At 39.9% G+C, this 14633-nt stretch overlaps 1 protein-coding gene across 9 annotated transcripts in view; it reads left to right on the forward strand.

The window, feature by feature from the left end:
• Nucleotides 1–14633, forward strand: part of nfasca (neurofascin homolog (chicken) a) — a 61055-nt gene that overhangs the window by 6314 nt on the left and 40108 nt on the right. For all 9 annotated transcript variants that reach the window (XM_044022873.1, XM_044022868.1, XM_044022869.1 and 6 more), the window contains exon 2: nucleotides 11083–11143. The gene's annotated coding sequence lies outside the window, so the exon portion shown is untranslated. The remainder of the gene's footprint in view (nucleotides 1–11082; nucleotides 11144–14633) is intronic.

Below are 14633 nucleotides of genomic sequence, written 5' to 3' on the forward strand. Positions count from 1 at the left end.
GTTAATTGTCTAATTTGCTAGTTTCAGGTGTTCTTTAATAGTACATGATGTCAGTTTTGTAAATGAGTTAGAGGAAAACATAAGTGGAGCTTGCAACGTCTGCAATATATAACATAAGTATGGCTTATGTCAGCTTGGTTTCATGTTCACAGGTCGACCTGCTGACCCTTTACTGTAGCAGTGCTGTCTCTGCCATGTTTTTGATGTATTGTTTTTTCCTCCTCTTTCTTTCATCTTCTATAGAACACTGTTGCATTCGTGTAGCTCACTCGTCTGCCTGCATTTGTATCCCTGTATTTCTGGAGTTGTCGAGAGAAAGTTTGTACATGAGCTGCACAATATGTTTAAAACAAATCATAATGCAATTGGTTTGTCTGATAATATGATCTACAACTAGTGGATTTGGAATCGTGATGATCTGACATTTGTTGCACTTTACATGCGGACATACATTGAAAGGGATGAGGCAGGTTGATGATGTGCACACGTGTGCAAGAGGGGAGTGAGTGTGTGTCTGTGCTTATGAAATTACCCGAGCACTGGGTTAGTCTTTGGTGCTTTTGAAAAATCCAATTAACACCTTTGAGATATCCATCAGGTAACACACACGCCGACATGTCAGTCATTTCAACAGCATGGGGAATGGGCTTTCCTCTCTGTCTCACATGTGCTAACACAAACACACACGTTCACACTAAGTAGTTTTTCTATGAAGACAAGAAGAAAACCTGCTCTTTCACCGCTATAAATTAAACTCAGTATATTTTACCTTTCAACAAACAAACATCTCCAAACAGAACCACAGGGACAAATGATCAGGAGTTGTGGATGACCCTAAAATGATTTCAAATGATTTGAAATCGACCTCAAAATGGACGTAACATCATTTTATTTTTTATTTTTTTTGTGTTTGTGTGTATTTGTGTCAAAGTGAGGCTGCAGATGAGTGTAGCCAGTGTTCTTCACAGTGGTTACCTCAAGGCAGATGGGGCCAGGATAGCTATTTAGACCAGTTATGCTTAGAAACAGCACACACACATGCACACAGATGTCACTTCCATTTGTCTGCTATAATTGTACTATTACCAAATCTGTCTCTCTCTGTCTCTCTCTCCATCCAGTCTTTTCTCCCCCTTTCTGTGATGCATATGGCCCGTATGATGATATTAGGTCTGTAATTGATTTTGCGTGTCCCTGTACTCGGTCACCTCCTTTATATACATTAGTGATGTAGGATGATATGCATGTGTGTCACACAACTACATAAAGAATATTCTCCTATGTTGGCAACATGGGACTGTTGTATGATACAGTGTAAAGTACTGGCTTGATGATCAATGTCATGCTTTGTATTGGCACTTAACTGTAATTATCTTACTTCATTTGGCATATATGGCATATATATGTACTGAATGTACATATATATGTGTATATATATTTTTCTTTTTTTAAATGTAACCATGTAATATATATATGTATATATACATACATATATGTATATATATACATATATATATGTATATATATTTAGCTTTTGCTGTCCTGCTCTCTGTTTGGGCTTTTAAACCATACAAGAAACAATAAAACAAACAACACAGTGCTTAAACAAGCTTGGAGACTTTAAAATAGACACTGACAAAATCAAAACTGATTATATGACAACAATGTCTAAAGAAAATTGACAATTTAATACCAGCGATAACAAAAGAAAGAAACAATTATGAAATAAACCTAAAGAATGACAATTTTTAAGCGACTATGGTTGTATTCAATAGCTCCTAACACAAATCAGTAGGAAATGTCTGATTGAAATTAACCGTTCTCTCAGAATGAAGTTAGAGCAATATTGTGATTTCCTAAAACCCCACAATTAGATTATCAAGACTCTCCATAGCATCAAGTATCTGGTAGAATGCAAAAATGGCACATAGACAAAAAGGGAATCGACAGTATGCATGATGCGTCCTGCACGAGCCTCTTTATGACATATTAATGAAAGCCCTACACATGACCTCAGTGGTCCTCTGAGAAATCACACACATGTACATCACATTAATATATGTATGTACTGTATGTGTGTTGGTGTGTGACCGTGTCAGAAGAAGTCAAGTGTAAGTTGCCCTGCTTTTCTGAAGGCACTGTTCTTCAGTCACGTGCAGTTCATGAAAGAAAGAGTTTGTTTTTTAACCACAACATGCTGCTTGAAAGACTTGCCATCAGTTTTTATGTTTCACAAAAAAGTTAAGAGAGAGATGCTGTAAAGGGGGATGGGTCAAAATGTCAAAGTACTCCTTAATCATTTGGCATCTTTAACAATTTTTGTCTCCACAGACACCAGGAAATGAGCCTGGGTGTGGCTGTGGTTGAATGAGATGAGAGACCGAGACACATTCCTTATTAGATACATTAGTACATTAGAAGACTTATTTACTTAAGTCCATGTGACAGATGATTTGATTGATATTCTCAGTTAATTGATTAGTTACATGGTCCATAAAATGTCTGGAAATTATGATAAATGTCAGCTGATCTTTACCAAACCTCAAAATGAGGAGGTCAAAATTGAAGAAAAAAGATATTATGGACACAAAGAGGAGCAAAGAACACAATTAAATTAGAATGTTTATCAATTATTAGATAAGCTGCAGCCCAAAGTTGTTTTTCACTGTTATAATATGAAGGTGGTTCAGTGATTAATCCACAACATACAGACAGAACATTTAGCATGACATATTTAACTTGATGCTTTTATGTTTTCATCACACTCCCATTATCAGGGTTTCACATTCCAGTCAACATTGGTGCCATTATGTTGAATTAAGTACTGACATCTAACAGTAGCTTCTTCAGTACTTTATTGTCTCTGTAACGAGACAAGTTTAATTTGTGAAAAATAATAGAAGGATATTTTCAACACCACAGTAGCACACAGTTAGAGGCGGTGCCGTTCCAGCACAGTAATCCAGACCAACTGCACTTCTCTCTCACTTACAGTTCAGGTTGCTCTCATGACTTAGATGTGCCTTCAGGTACTGGCTCAGATTGATTTGTGTTAATCAGTACTCAGTAGTACCAACATGATGCAGTCAGTACCATTAAAAGTACCAAGAGTACCCTATGTTGCCTTGTATCTGACATGAGTCACTCTCTCAGTTTCTTCAAGTGGTGTTAAACAGGAGGAAAAGGGGAATATTTAACACAACACACTTGCATGTCTGTACTAAAAAACACTGCTAGACTCATGTTTATTCATTCACCCTCTCACTAAGTCACTTGGGAGCTTACAGCACAGATCGTGTGTTTTTCATACCCTTTGACTTTTGCTATTGTAGGCTGTTTTTTTAATTAGTTAGAATATAAAGTAAAAACACTGGCAGTTTATATGTAGGGAATGATGACAACATGTGTGAAGAATGACAGTGGAGTATGATTGTTGAGCTCAATACAGTCTCACGCTCACACTCTGTCACACACACACACACACACACAGGTGGATAAGTCGAATCATTAACCTACCCTAACCTAAATTCAATTCTAACCCTTGCCATAGAACCAAGTCTTAACCCGCCCAAAATCCTAAAGTTGGAGGACCAGCAAAATTGTCCTTTCAAAAATAGGCTTGAATATAAATTTGTCCTCACAACCTATTACAGGCATGTTCACACACACACACACACACACACACACACACACACACACACACACACACACACACACACACACACAGAGGGAGATAAAAACACATGATTGCACTTTTACACACACACTCAGACTCGTCAGATGTATGGCTTTGATAATGGCAAACACACCTCCAGCCCCACACTCCCGCTGAGGTTGGTTTCCCAATTCGCCCCCTACCCATCATGTGTCTCTCTCCTCCTTTCTCCTTCACCTCCTTCCTCCCCCTACCTCCATCCCTCTTCCCCCTTGTGGGGCTGTTGCTAAGGAGCCCTGGTGACCAGGGAGTTTTCTCATTGGTCGAGGAGGTAGAGGAAAAGAGGACTGATGGAGGAGGGAAGGGGAAGGGAGTTGGGGTGGGTATATGGGTAGCGGGTTTGGGGGATGGAAGATGAGTACAAAGTGAGATCCAGATGTTCTAATGAGGTGGTGGGCTGCCCAACCACAGCCAGGGAGGAGAAGAGGACAGGGAGGGTGGTTGATGGGTGGATGGAAACATAATCGGGAGAGATAACAGTTTACAAGTGGATAAAAAAAAGAGGAGGAGACATAAACTGAACAGAATGGACATGGGTCGGCAGTGAAAGACGAGATGTAGTTATATGGAGTGAGTTATAAAAGATGAGTGAAGTTTTGCTTTAGTAGACAAATATGATGAGATCAAAACAAAAGGGAGCGATGAGAAAAAGGGGGGAAAGAGGCAGAGACATTTAAAAACAAAGTGGAGAATGAGAGAGCAAGAGAGATACAGATTAAGTGATAGATCGAGAGAGAGAGAGAGAGGCGACTGCACCCTTTCATTTATTTCGGCTGGAACAAAGGAACATTACCTCTGGACACACACACACTGAAGCAACAAGCCATTTATCCACTGGTCATGAAATGAAAGGTTCAGAGTTTCTACACCGGCTTTATCTGACCAGCCTGCTCTGTCAGGCTTTTCATCCCGTGCTTCAGTTTGCCTTTTCTTTTGTGTTCAAACAACTCTGAAAGTGACAGAAAATGTTGATTAATAACTATTTTTGGTGTCTGAGCAGGAAATCTGTGTAGCTCTTCCAGCAGTGTCTTACTCTCTAAGGTTTGCTTTTGTTTAGTTTTGTTGTGTGCGCTCTTATAATCTCTGAAGTACCTCTGAACTGTTGTTTGGATGAATCAAATCATCTGAACATGTCACTTTTGCCTGTGTGAAGTCTCTGTGAACATTTTTCATTATTGTCCAATGACATAATGGCAAGGCAATTGAAATCTTGCTTGTTTGCAGATGAATTGATCATGGGAACGAATGCTAATTTAAACCAGTGGGTTCTCACAACTTTGATTTGAAGTTTTATTTTAGCTGTGTGTCTTTCAGTGCCAAATCAGGAAACACTGAAGCACGAAGTGATGCAAATGGACAAGTTGGTGTACCATATGACATGTCCTATCTTTTCTTTTAAGAAATCTCCCTTTCCATAGCCATGCACACCTGCACATGCTGCACTCAGCCTTGATAAACCATGTGCAGTGAAGCAGAGCTGTAGAGTTCCTGTCAGAAGGCTCTGGTTATGAGCAAACCTGCTGCCTGCTACTCTGTCTCGGCTGTCTGATGGTGTAGTCGTCATGTAGTTTACCATCAAATTACTCTGATGTACTTTATTTTGTATTAACAAAATGTGGTAATCGTTGCAGAAACATCAGAAATTGGTTAAATGTGGTGTTAATGTGGACTAGTGGATTTACATGCTGCCCTTGTTTTTTTTTTTAAATATGATTCTGGAAAACCATTTAAAGAACTGAACACTTTTGGGTGGCTTCCAGCTCCCAGTGGGTGGGTGTGGCTTTTGAGTGTGAACAGTTTGCCTGGAGGGATCACTAAATAGCCTCTTTGTATGTCATGAATTCATGATGTAATGTCAAAGGTGCGAGGGGATGTCTTTAGTGTGATTTGAATGTCAGTGGGAGGTCTTTAATATTTCAGATTAAAGACGGAGGAGACGGGTTCTTTGTTCAGCGATGTAAAATTGTACAAAATTGTCAGGAACCCTTTCTGAAAACACGCCCAGGTGTTTCTTTGTTTGTCTTGTATTGCTTTTGACCGGCTAACAGGCAGAGTAATTACATGAATGACAATTTATCTGTTAAATAGTCAGGAATTTTAGTGAATCACTCAGTACATTAACCAACACTTTAACATTTTAACTCAGCCAGATGCTCCACCAGAAATAACAGAAGAAGCCAGTGCACAGAAAAGAAGACAACAGTGAGATAAAATCCAGAGTGGTGTGTTTCTGGACTGATGAGGACACAGAGTTTATGCTCTGTCAGCTTAAAGAATTTCAGATTTTGAAGTAAATGGATGGTGAACAGATGCGGACTGGTGAGTGATGTTCTAACGACCAACGTGTTAACAACTAGTCCGTAGTTGTCTGTGACGTTATTGATCGACTGGGAAATGCCTAATACTAACAATTATGAAAGAGGTCATAACAATGTATGGAAACTGACTGAAACCAGTTGTATTACTCCACAATTCAGTAATTCATAGTTCCCAATCGTTCACATTAGTTGCAATAATTTTGTAATACACATGATGTATAATATACATATTAGAGGGGACTTGCAGTCCATTTCATTTTTGATTCAATGCTATGCATTACTGAAATAAATAGGTCCAAGTCAGTATCCCATTTCGTTTTCTTTCACCTTCCGTCCTCTTTTCCTCTTTGATGCCACATTGTCTGCTCTCTGTTCCTTTTCTTTGGTCTTGCTGCTGCTATCTCTCTGTCTACATCTGTAATTGCCTCCCTCGCCTTCTCTCTGCCTTCGTCCTGTCTTTGTCGGTGTGATGGGTAGAAACCGATGGGGGTAACGAACTGGTTACCACTTGTATTTCCTCTTCAGCTAACATGAGCTTGTCGTGGTAGTTCTGCAGAGGATGACTTGGTGCAATGTGTTGTTATTTTTCTTGTGTGAGACGTTATTCACATGTATAAAAACACAGTGCTGTGGTCACTCAGCTAGCATCATAGGAAATGGGTCAGCCTAATACACAATTCATGGCTAATATTGGTGTTTTATTAAAAAACCCACAACACCATAGGATGGAAATTGTTTGATTTGATATGTATCATTCTTGCAGTTATGATATTGGCTCATTTCCTGCTGTCCTTCAATGTGTCATGCAGTATAAGAGACCGTTTTCATTGGGGTATTTTGCAGCTAATAACAGCAAGGTAGCTCTGTTTCCTTTATAGGCACCGTGTACTACTGAGCAATGACAGTGACCTTGACACCTAAGCCTTAGACATAATAACCATTTCCTGGCCATGAGTATGATTACGATTAAGCACAAAAAGAATCCGGTTAGGAATGGGAAAATATCACAATTATTTTTTCAGGCATCAACATCATCTCCATTAAAAAACACACAATTTGTTATAATCTGTAACAAACTGGTTTCCAAAAACATAGAACAACAACGTATTCTCTCAGAGACCTGGTGAAATTAATAATAATTTATAACTTCTGATGACAAGTTACACACACACACAAGAAACAGGTGGATACATTTGCAGGTGTGTTTATATGAACTTTTGCGTGCACATGTGTTGCAGGTGGCCGTCATCATTTATTAAGTAGTCTCATAAAAGAGGCTGTATGGACACAGGAAGTGTTTCAAATCACATCACTCTAGGAACTCTGGGATTGATTTATCTGGGATCGAGCTGCAGGGCACGTCCCTTTGGAGCTGAAAACACACACACAAACACACACATAATCAACTTTGCATCCTCCCCCCTTTCAGTTATTTCATCTCTGTCCTTGTGTTTGACACTCACACACATCGTTTTTAAACATCCCTTTCATTCCCATTCATGACTTCTCCTCCTATTCTTTTCTTCAGTCTCACTACAAAATAAAACCAGTGAAGCTGCTCGTCCTCTTGCTGCTTTGCTACTTTGTCTCGTCTTCTCTCCCACTCTCTCTCTCCGTTCGCTCTTTCTCATTTTTCTATTAAAAGTAGGTCATTCTGCAACACTGAGCTGCAGCCCCTGCCAAGACTGACATCCACATACACACATGTATTGCCTGGCAACCGCGTCTTCACCCTGCACCCTCTTCATCCTCTATTCTCGTTCCCCCATCTTACCTTCCCCAGAGGTTGTGCTTGGTGTAAACGAGTGGCTTTGCTGTTTGACACCACTTTGTCCCTGTTCTTCAAGGGTCGGAGGGTTAGCTGAGCAGGGAATGAATGTTAATTATACACATACTGTACATGCTTTATAGTCAATGCCTGTACACATGTAGACAGTCAGTGTCACGTTCATTCATAGGTTTCATTCTTCTTCTGGTTACTAAGGTGGTAAACAACACAGAGCTCCTCGATCTCAGATTTCATATGCCCTCACAAGCACATAAATGCACCACAAGACATGGAACTGTGTGACCACACGGACACAATATTGTCGTGGTTTATCCAGTCTAAAGAAATGTCACTTTTCCAATCAACCGTTCGGTTCATTTTCTCAGAGGAGCTGAACTCAAAGGCTCCCAGTGAGGGAAGGGAACTGGGTTGATGTATTGAGCATATTTACGCTTTAAAAAGCATACAAGCAAAACTAAAAAGCTGTTATCTTTCTTTTTTGGTTTAAGAATTCCTCATGATGTAAAATCAGAGTAAGAAACAACATATTTACAAAAACCATTAGAGGCTTTAGTGGATACTGCAAACACAAATAGAGCCTATTATGTCTTTAGACACAAACATGAACTCCGCACCTCCCACACATTTTCTAATTATCCCATCAGTTCCTGACACTGGTTGTCACGGCAACCCTTTTAGAGGTAATTTACACCTAGGAAATCATATTACTGTCATACAGACATTCTCCCTCCTAAACCTCTTTAGCATGTGACCTGTGACCTGTGTGTTTGTGTGTGTGTGTGCAAGGACAAGAGAGCGAGAGGGACAGACAGACGGACATTTATCAGATTGTCTTTTCAGTGTGTGTGTGTGTGTGTGTGAGTTTGAGCACATTGATGCACAGGGTTGAAAGGACACCCACACCCACACACACACTTAGACAGACAGAGAAAGAGAGAGGGAGAGCGGTAGAGAGACCTTAGGGAGAGTCATTAGTGAATAGTTGAGTGCCTGACCTGTTACAGTAAATCAGCAGGGAATAGCAGGTGATAGACTGGACCTCAAACTACTCACAAACACACAGACACACACCGTGTCTGAAAGCACGACAGCTACACTGGGCTGTGTGTAATCAGCATCAATCATTTTTTATTCACTTTACACATTCAGTGTAGGCTTTTATTGTTCACATCCTGTTTGGATCTTTTATTTAGACACACTGTCATCTTTTCCCAATGAGTAATTTTAAGGAAAGTTGTTTCATATGGAGTCAGAGTCACAGTTTCGTCTTCATGTGAAACGAGTCATGTTTGGGCATTGTTTTGTTGCCATAGCGAGGTCAGGTCAGGTTAGATCAGGTTTAGCACTTTGTCTGAATTTGTTTTGCCCACCAACGCAGATAGGATACATATTTTTTAGTGAAAAATAATATATCTTTAATTCACGATTATCACGATAATAGAAATTCACCACAGTCAACTTTGAATCCTGATGAGTGATTGTATTGTTGATTGTTGATGATAGGATGAATGAGATAATGTTCAGGCACAACGTGTAGCTGGTCAGGGCTGGGGAAAAAAAAATACTTGCAGGCCCTCTCCCTCACGTCACAACTGTAAAATAAATGTTGACATGACACAATTTGCCAATGCATTCAAACCTTATATTCTGTAGAGAGAGGGCAACCATAACATTTCCCATGGGTTACAGAAAAAAATGGCGATATTGCACAAATGCAAGAAGGATCTCTGCTGAAAACATGGCACTGCAGGCTTTGACATTCCTCTCAAGTAGGGCATATAACTACCATACCCTTTTGCGAAGCACTTAACCTAGTTAAGCAGTTCTCCGTCGGATGTTTGATATGAGCCGTGCCATACTCAAATGGGAGTTTACTGTACTGTTCATATTCCCTGATCAGGGTAAAAGCTACGATATTATGCAACTTCTGGAAATCAAGCTTGTACAAGCACAAGACTTGAAAGCAAATCACTCCGCTCCTTCCACCCGTCCTCCTTCTCCACCTTCATCTGTGTTGTGTTCACTGTCAAAGCTCACAGACGAACAATGGAGGAGCCTACTCCAGTGATTTTGACCAGTACCAGCATCGCTGTCCTGTAATTTACTGCAAACAGTACAGCCAACAACAATTTTGTAAGTAAGAACACAGTCGAGTGGCAACGATGTAATGGAATCGTGATTATCAATGTCACCTCACAGCAAGAAGGTCACCCGTTTTCATGTTGTCCTTGAGTGTTATTGTGATAGAGTGAGGGTTAATTTAAGTAACTGCTAAGACTCGGCTAAAACGTTTTTCGTCCCGATATGTTGGCCCTGAGATAGACTTGCTGTTCAGGGTGTAGAAGATGAATGAATGAATGAATGAATGAATGAATGAATGAATGGATGACTCTGTTTAGTACTTGCATCCATTGTCATGTATTGTGATCCATGTTGAGTTGTGTGGTCAAGTGCTTTAGTCGCTGGTCCAGACACATTCATGTGCATTATTGAGTCCCTCCTTGTGAAGGTGTAAGCCCTGATGTGTCAGGATTGTTGGCTCCAGCACTGACCAGAAGGAACATGGCACACTTAGGTGGACATACTATATGGTTTGCTCTCCAGTATAATGTTTTTACTGTACTGACTATCTTGAAGATACAGTGTGTTTTACATTTCCACAGAGGATTTTCCTCTATTTCTCCAGGCAGACTGTGTGTTGTTGTGTGTGCGTGTGTGGAGCATCAACAACACAGACAAGAAGGATAAAAAAGAAAAGAGGGAAAGAGCATCCTGTGATCCTAAGGGCAGTGGCTGGCGCACAGACAAGTCCTTTTATGCACAAACATACAGTTGGAGATACAACACTGCTGCAGACAGTCCTAGGGCGTGTGTGTATGTGTGTGTGTACACTGTTGTCTGCCTCTTTCTGCGCTGCCCAGGCTAACAAAGACTAATGAGCAGTCAGCACATCTGACTTGAGTCTGCTCCTCAGAGTTAAGCAGCACAGTTTTGCTTTGTCTTCCTTCATTTAACCGTCCATTGTTATCCATTGCATGTAAAGTGGTTCATTTTGCAAGACTTACAGTCTCTGGTGTCCACATAATCCTTAGTAGTAGTAGTAGTAGTGGAACACGTAGTACTAGAACAATGCCTGATCGGTTGAACTGAAATTAGTAAATAATTAGTCTAATTTGTCATTTGTGGAGCAATTTGAGCTACACTACCCTGTAAGCAAGGTGCTAATATTGTTTTTTTTCTTCTTCTCTGTGTCTCATCAGGTTGGCTAAGTGGTCACAACAGTGGGTGGACAGACCAAGTGTCCACATCAACGCATGTTCTGTAAGTCCCTTTTTATGTATGCCTGCATTGCACACCCATATTTTGAGACTATGTGCTTGGTAGTCTGAGTTGCCTGACAATGACTGATAGATTGGTCTCATTAAATTGTAGAAATTGTAGGAATTGCAGCAGCTGCTTGGGACTGCTGTCTTACCTGCAGTATTTATGTATTATGTATTATATATGTAGTAGTGGAGTAAGTCATGTTATTACTATGGTGGAGTGCTGAGGATAATTGTGTCTGACAGTTGCAGGGTTATTTTAGGGATGTTTGTTGTAAAAGATCAGCAACATGGTACAAGGGCAATTCAGGAGTGAATGCCCTCAGCGTTGCCACTGAGTCACACACCTAAAATAGAATGGACTTTGAAACAAATATTGTATCATGTTGACAACTGGCAACCTGCATACAGACTGACCTGCTTCTCTGTTTGATTCAGTAAACCCACATTGTATTCCATTAGGTGACAGAGCTGATGCCTTTCTTTTAAAACCAGAAATACAATAAGCATCATAAGCATTCTGCAGCAGCAATGAAATCTCCTAGTGTTCTGGTAAAATTCGATGCAGATGTTTATGTTAACTGGCTGGGAACGCATTCAGTTTTAAGGATTTTAAGGACAAAAGCAAACAAACAGAATCCTGACAGAGTGTAAAACAAGATTATCAAAGATAAAATAGGACAATAAAAGAGCCAATTCTGCATTTTATGTACAATATGCAATCTGTTGTGTGAGAACAGATGATAAGAGTCACCTACACTCACACTGACATTCATGTTGAACATATCTGTGATATAAATGTGTATTAATAGTACTGGGTTTTTGTATGTATCATATGCATACAAGCATTTGTATGTTTGTGCATGTGTTTGAATGTGTTATCATAATATTAACCTCAGGCTGACCTAAAGTAAATCTGATCTAGTTCCCTTGTGTTTTATTGGTAAGTACGTCAAATGGCATAATCGATAGCTGTTGTTTCACATTTGTCCAAACCAAACCTACCAACTCCCCTTGTCCGCCAGATTATTCTGACATTGAACACAACTGATTCAGCAGAAACGTATGTTACTCTCTGCGAAATGTTCACGTGACTAAACATGTGGGACATGCAAAAGCTGAAATGCAGAGCAGAGTAGATGCTATGTTAATCTGTGTATATTATGGTATGTGACACTGACCCCGTTTCTCTCAGTCTATCACCATGTTTATGATGCGCTCTACCTTTATCTATCTCTATTCAGTCATTCATTCATTCATTCATCTTCTACTGCTTTATTGTCCACATGAGGGTCGTGCGTGCCAATCCCAGTTGACATCGCCAGTCCATCACATAGAGACAAACAACCATCCACTCACACACTCACAGCTCCAGTCAATTTATATTGTCCAATACACCTAATCTCCAAATCTGCATGTTTTTGGACTGTTGGAGGAAGCTGGAGAACCTGGACAATTAAGACATTAATGCTGAATCAGGTTTTGCTTCTTTAGGCCTATAATGGACTATTGTGTCCTTATCCCTTCCCTCTACTTTGTCCTCCTGTTGTTTCTGTGTGTGTGTGTGTGTGTGTGTGTGTATATGTGTGTTCGTGCGCAGTAATTAACAGAGATAGGGTGATACTGGTCAGGTTTCACACCAGCTGGTCTTCAGAGTGTGCTTTGTGTGTGTTTGTGTGCGTGTTGAGTGTCGGGGGTGTGTTTTCATCCTTGTGCAACCATGTAGTGTACCTCCCTCTACATCTGCATATGCGTGTGTGATTGGATTCTCTTTCCGCCCAACACTCAGGTCTTTGCTCCCCATGGGAAGATGAGCTATTTAATTGAATAGTGTAGGTTTGACATACTGCCAGATAGTTTGTGGAAGGTGTTTTGGGTGGCTTTGGATGAAATCTGACAACTGCCCTCAGGCCAAAAAGCTGTTGTGTCCCATCTCTTTTTGTCACTCTGTTCCTCTGCTCACATGGGATAGAGATATTAGGATTATTAAACTGTTTCTGCTTTCTTTTAAAATGTGAGCAAACATGACATCAATGGAATGCAATGGTCATTTACTAATTACTTTTAAAATGTCCAATTTAAAGGGGACATATTATACCCTATTTCCCCCATTAAAATATTTCCCTGGTGTCTGGTGTTTGTCAACAATGATTTCCAAGAATCTTGTAGCTACATCTCGATGGAATCCTTTTTAAATAAGATTTGTTACCAATGGATATTATAAAAGTAGATTCTTCAAATATTCCAAAACAATTTAGTTAAACACTGAGAGCCAAGACTTGTGTGAGATTTAAATTTATTTATATTTCAATATTTAGTCCAAGTGTATACGAGTAGGACTAGTGTGTTACTGTATGTAACATTTCCCACCCACATTTGAAAGGGCAGCCATATGGTGAATACCCCCCGCCACCACACTCCTATACGATTTTATTTATTTATTTAATCATTTTTTAATTCAGCCTGATGTCATGTAGTTTTGAGCTGAAGCCGAGAGAAGGACTAATCTTGGTGGGACATAGCAGCGTGCTGGGGACATGGATTAACAGTGGGCAGGTGGTCCTTGTATGATTGCCAGTCCAGAGACTTGGCTGTCATGTGGACGTGGTGGGGAGTAAATTAGAAAGCTTTGGCTGGTAGCTGAATATTTACACAAGCTGAAGAGGTGACACCAGTGATTGCAAGAAATCACTGATTTATCATCTGGTGTACCAACTCAAGGGTTGGTTTCAAATCTCTCTTTGGGTGCTTTTCACCAATAATCTAGTTACTGAGGCCAGACAATTCTCCGAATGAACAAAAATGTGGACTTAAATCAGAGTTGCATCTCACAAACAATCAACAGAACTAATGGAATATATGCAAAGCAGCAGAGCACAGTTCAGAGCAAACATCATGCCCTTAGTGGTGCGTTTTTGTACACAATTAGTAATTTTAATGTTGTGGCATAGTGTGTTTGAGTGTTTTCTCTCTTCAACAAGTGTTTTCTGTTTTCTGTGCATAAAACAAATACACAATTATCTAGTATTTGTCTTATAGGAGCAGAAATTGACAGATTGTTTTAATCATGATACATGTCTAATGTGTTTATCAAATGTCTTGAGAGTCAAGAAGGGTAGATAATGCCAAAACCGTGTCATAGTTCCATGAAAAGAAAAACACAGATTTTACATTCAACAACACATTTGTAAATTCAGATGAAAGAAATCTGAAAATATATTTGAAACACTAATGAGATCAGAGTAATGAGATTGATGGGGCGAGAATTATACAGCGAGGTAATTTCAGGGCAAATAATTCAATAATTCACCTCAGTCTAAGCATCAGTGCCACAGAGATTCTCCTCAGCTTTGTTTCCATGCTGGTCTCTCCGAGGAGCCTCTCTGGGACTCAGCTGTGAATGTAGGCCAGAGTTGACACTTTCTCTCCATGCCAGAATACATATAGAGTGCTACACACCCCCAATTTATATAGTACATATTCTGTAC

The sequence above is a fragment of the Solea senegalensis genome, linkage group LG4 (genome assembly GCF_019176455.1).
Source record: "Solea senegalensis isolate Sse05_10M linkage group LG4, IFAPA_SoseM_1, whole genome shotgun sequence".
Lineage (NCBI taxonomy): Eukaryota > Metazoa > Chordata > Actinopteri > Pleuronectiformes > Soleidae > Solea > Solea senegalensis.